This window comes from Heptranchias perlo, chromosome 8 (assembly GCF_035084215.1).
Source record: "Heptranchias perlo isolate sHepPer1 chromosome 8, sHepPer1.hap1, whole genome shotgun sequence".
Taxonomy (NCBI): Eukaryota; Metazoa; Chordata; class Chondrichthyes; order Hexanchiformes; family Hexanchidae; genus Heptranchias; species Heptranchias perlo.
In genome coordinates this window covers 12,501-17,500 of record NC_090332.1, presented here as the reverse complement: position 1 = coordinate 17,500, position 5,000 = coordinate 12,501, and positions in this window count along the sequence as shown.

Below are 5,000 nucleotides of genomic sequence, written 5' to 3'. Positions count from 1 at the left end.
TCTCCACTTGCCCCGTTGTTTCCCATTGAGTGATATGGTGAGAATGTAGGTTGTTGGGGTGCAGTGATATGGGGTTTGATAGTCTGGGATCTCTCCTCTCCTCTCACTCTCTATCTCTGTCTATCTCGCTCTGTTTCTCTCACCAGCTCTCAATTCCAGTACGGGAATCTCTTGGTCTCCTTCCCCTCGACCTCTCTATCTCTGTCTAACTTCTTTATATCGTCTATCTCTGTCTGTCATCTCTCACTATCACTATTTCTCTCTTTCTGCCTCACTCCCTCTCTGACTCCCTCTCCATCTCTCCCTCCCTCTCTCCCTCCCTCTCTCCCTCCCTCTTTCACTCCCCCTCACTCCGTCCCTCTCTCCCCCTCGCTCCTTCCCTCTCTCTCTCTGTCCCTCTCCCCTCCCTCTCTCTCTCCCTCTCCCCTCCCTCTCTCTCTCCCCTCCCTCTCTCTCTCCCCTCCCTCTCTCTCTCCCCTCCCTCTCTCTCTCCCCTCCCTCTTTCTCTCTCTCTGACCCTCTACCCTCCCTCTCTCTCCCTCTCTCTCTCTCTCTGTCCCCCTCCCTTCCCTCTCTCTCTGTCCCCCTCCCCTCCCTCTCTCTCTGTCCCCCTCCCCTCCCTCTCTCTCTGTCCCCCTCCCCTCCCTCTCTCTCTGTCCCCCCTCCCCCTCTGTCCCCCTCCCCTCCCTCTCTCTCTGTCCCCCCTCCCCTCCCTCTCTCTCTGTCCCCCCTCCCCTCCCCTCCCTCTCTCTCTGTCCCCCCTCCCTCTCTCTCTGTCCCCCCTCCCTCTCTCTCTGTCCCCCCTCCCCTCCCTCTCTCTGTCCCCCCCTCCCCTCCCTCTCTCTCTGTCCCCCCCTCCCCTCCCTCTCTCTCTGTCCCCCCCTCCCCTCCCTCTCTCTCTGTCCCCCCTCCCTCTCTCTCTGTCCCCCCTCCCCTCCCTCTCTCTCTGTCCCCCCTCCCCTCCCTCTCTCTCTGTCCCACCTCCCCTCCCTCTCTCTCTGTCCGCCCTCCCCTCCTTCTCTCTCTGTCCCCCCCTCCCCTCCCTCTCTCTGTCCCCCCTCCCCTCCCTCTCTCTGTCCCCCCTCCCCTCCCTCTCTCTGTCCCCCCTCCCCTCCCTCTCTCTGTCCCCCCTCCCCTCCCTCTCTCTGTCCCCCCTCCCCTCCCTCTCTCTGTCCCCCCTCCCCTCCCTCTCTCTGTCCCCCCTCCCCTCCCTCTCTCTGTCCCCCCTCCCCTCCCTCTCTCTGTCCCCCCTCCCCTCCCTCTCTCTGTCCCCCCTCCCCTCCCTCTCTCTGACCCCCCCTCCCCTCCCTCTCTCTGTCCCCCCCTCCCCTCCCTCTCTCTCTGTCCCCCCCTCCCCTCCCTCTCTCTCTGTCCCCCCCTCCCCTCCCTCTCTCTCTGTCCCTCTCCCCTCCCTCTCTCTCTCCCCTCCCTCTCTCTCTCCCCTCCCTCTCTCTCTCCCCTCCCTCTCTCTCTCCCCTCCCTCTCTCTCTCCCCTCCCTCTCTCTCTCCCCTCCCTCTCTCTCTCACTCTGACCCTCCACCCTCCCTCTCCCTCTCTCTCTGTCCCCCCTCCCCTCCCTCTCTCTCTGTCCCCCCTCCCCTCCCTCTCTCTCTGTCCCCCCTCCCCTCCCTCTCTCTCTGTCCCCCCTCCCCTCCCTCTCTCTCTGTCACCCCTCCCCTCCCTCTCTCTCTGTCACCCCTCCCCTCCCTCTCTCTCTGACCACCTCCCCTCCCTCTCTCTCTGTCCCCCTCCCCTCCCTCTCTCTCTGTCCCCCTCCCCTCCCTCCCTCTCTCTCTCTCCACACTCCCCTCCCTCTCTCTCTCCCCCCTCTCTCTCTCTCCCCCCTCCCCTCCCTCTCTCTCTCCCCTCCCCTCCCTCTCTCTCTCCCCCCTCCCTCTCTCTCTCTCTCTGACCCTCTATCCTCCCTCTCTCTCTCTGTCCCCCTCCCCTCCCTCTCTCTCTCTGTCCCCCTCCCCTCCCTCTCTCTCTCTGTCCCCCTCCCCTCCCTCTCTCTCTCTGTCCCCCTCCCCTCCCTCTCTCTCTCTGTCCCCCTCCCCTCCCTCTCTGTCCCCCTCCCCTCCCTCTCTGTCCCCCTCCCCTCCCTCTCTGTCCCCCTCCCCTCCCTCTCTGTCCCCTCCCCTCCCTCTCTGTCCCCCTCCCCTCCCTCTCTGTCCCCCTCCCCTCCCTCTCTGTCCCCCTCCCCTCCCTCTCTGTCCCCCTCCCCTCCCTCTCTCTCTCTGTCCCCCTCCCTCTCTCTCTGTGTCCCCCTCCCCTCCCTCTCTCTGTCCCCCTCCCCTCCCTCTCTCTGTCCCACTCCCCTCCCTCTCTCTCTGTCCCCCTCCCCTCCCTCTCTCTCTGTCCCCCCTCCCTCTCTCTCTGTCCCCCCTCCCTCTCTCTCTGTCCCCCCTCCCTCTCTCTCTGTCCCCCCTCCCTCTCTCTCTGACCCCCCTCCCTCTCTCTCTGTCCCCCCTCCCTCTCTCTCTGACCCCCCTCCCCTCCCTCTCTCTCTGTCCCCCCTCCCCTCCCTCTCTCTCTGTCCCCCTCCCCTCCCTCTCTCTCTGTCCCCCTCCCCTCCCTCTCTCTCTGTCCCCCTCCCCTCCCTCTCTCTCTGTCCCCCTCCCCTCCCTCTCTCTCTGTCCCCCTCCACTCCCTCTCTCTCTGTCCCCCCTCCCTCTCTCTCTGTCCCCCCTCCCCTCCCTCTCTCTCTGTCCCCCCTCCCCTCCCTCTCTCTCTGTCCCCCCTCCCCTCCCTCTCTCTCTGTCCCCCCTCCCCTCCCTCTCTCTCTGTCCCCCCTCCCCTCCCTCTCTCTCTGTCCCCCCTCCCCTCCCTCTCTCTCTGTCCCACCTCCCCTCCCTCTCTCTCTGTCCGCCCTCCCCTCCCTCTCTCTCTGTCCCCCCCCCTCCCCTCCCTCTCTCTGTCCCCCCCCCTCCCCTCCCTCTCTCACTGTCCCCCCCTCCCCTCCCTCTCTCTCTGTCCCCCCCCCTCCCCTCCCTCTCTCTCTGTCCCCCCCCTCCCTCTCTCTCTGTCCCCCCCCCTCCCCTCCCTCTCTCTCTGTCCCCCCCCCTCCCTCGCTCTCTGTCCCCCCCCTCCCTCTCTCTCTGTCCCCCCCTCCCTCCCTCTCTCTCTCCCCTCCCTCTCTCTCTCTCTCTGACCCTCTACCCTCCCTCTCCCTCTCTCTCTGTCCCTCTCCCCTCCGTCTCTCTCCCCTCCCTCTCTCTCTCCCCTCCCTCTCTCTCTCCCCTCCCTCTCTCTCTCTCTCTGACCCTCTACCCTCCCTCTCTCTCCCTCTCTCTCTCTCTCTCTGTCCCCCTCCCCTCCCTCTCTCTCTGTCCCCCTCCCCTCCCTCTCTCTCTGTCCCCCTCCCCTCCCTCTCTCTCTGTCCCTCTCCCCTCCCTCTCTCTCCCTCTCTCTCTGTCCCCCTCCCCTCCCTCTCTCTCTGTCCCCCACCCCTCCCTCTCTCTCTGTCCCCCTCCCCTCCCTCTCTCTCTGTCCCCCCTCCCCTCCCTCTCTCTCTGTCCCCCCTCCCCTCCCTCTCTCTCTGTCCCCCCTCCCCTCCCTCTCTCTCTGTCCCCCCTCCCCTCCCTCTCTCTCTGTACCCCTCCCCTCCCTCTCTCTCTGTCCCCCCTCCCCTCCCTCTCTCTCTGTCCCCCCTCCCCTCCCTCTCTCTCTGTCCCCCTCCCCTCCCTCTCTCTCTGTCCCCCTCCCCTCCCTCTCTCTCTCTGTCCCCCTCCCTCTCTCTCTCTGTCCCCCTCCCCTCCCTCTCTCTCTGTCCCCCTCCCCTCCCTCTCTCTCTGTCCCCCTCCCCTCCCTCTCTCTCTGTCTCCCTCCCCTCCCTCTCTCTCTGTCCCCCCTCCCTCTCTGTCCCCCCTCCCTCTCTCTCTGTCCCCCCTCCCTCTCTCTCTGTCCCCCTCCCCTCCCTCTCTCTCTGTCCCCCTCCCCTCCCTCTCTCTCTGTCCCCCTCCCCTCCCTCTCTCTCTGTCCCCCTCCCCTCCCTCTCTCTCTGTCCCCCTCCCCTCCCTCTCTCTCTGTCCCCCACCCCTCCCTCTCTCTCTGTCCCCCTCCCCTCCCTCTCTCTCTGTCCCCCCACCCCTCCCTCTCTCTCTGTCCCCCTCCCCTCCCTCTCTCTCTGTCCCCCCTCCCCTCCCTCTCTCTCTGTCCCCCCTCCCCTCCCTCTCTCTCTGTCCCCCCTCCCCTCCCTCTCTCTCTGTCCCCCCTCCCCTCCCTCTCTCTCTGTCCCCCTCCCCTCCCTCTCTCTCTCTGTCCCCCTCCCTCTCTCTCTCTGTCCCCCTCCCCTCCCTCTCTCTCTGTCCCCCTCCCCTCCCTCTCTCTCTGTCCCCCTCCCCTCCCACTCTCTCTGTCCCCCTCCCCTCCCTCTCTCTCTGTCCCCCCTCCCTCTCTCTCTGTCCCCCCTCCCTCTCCCTCTGTCCCCCCTCCCTCTCTCTCTGTCACCCCTCCCTCTCTCTCTGTCCCCCCTCCCTCTCTCTCTGTCCCCCCTCCCCTCCCTCTCTCTCTGTCCCCCCTCCCCTCCCTCTCTCTCTGTCCCCCCTCCCCTCCCTCTCTCTCTGTCCCACCTCCCCTCCCTCTCTCTCTGTCCGCCCTCCCCTCCCTCTCTCTCCGTCCCCCCCTCCCCTCCCTCTCTCTCTGTCCCCCCCTCCCCTCCCTCTCTCTGTCCCCCCTCCCCTCCCTCTCTCTGTCCCCCCTCCCCTCCCTCTCTCTGTCCCCCCTCCCCTCCCTCTCTCTGTCCCCCCTCCCCTCCCTCTCTCTGTCCTCCCCTCCCTCTCTCTGTCCCCCCCTCCCCTCCCTCTCTCTCTGTCCCTCTCCCCTCCCTCTCTCTCCCTCTCTCTCTGTCCCCCTCCCCTCTCTCTCTGTCCCCCTCCCCTCCCTCTCTCTCCCCCTCCCCTCCCTCTCTCTCCCCCTCCCCTCCCTCTCTCTCTGTCCCCCACCCCTCCCTCTCTCTCTGTCCCCCTCCCCTCCCTCTCTCTCTGTCCCCCCTCCCCTCC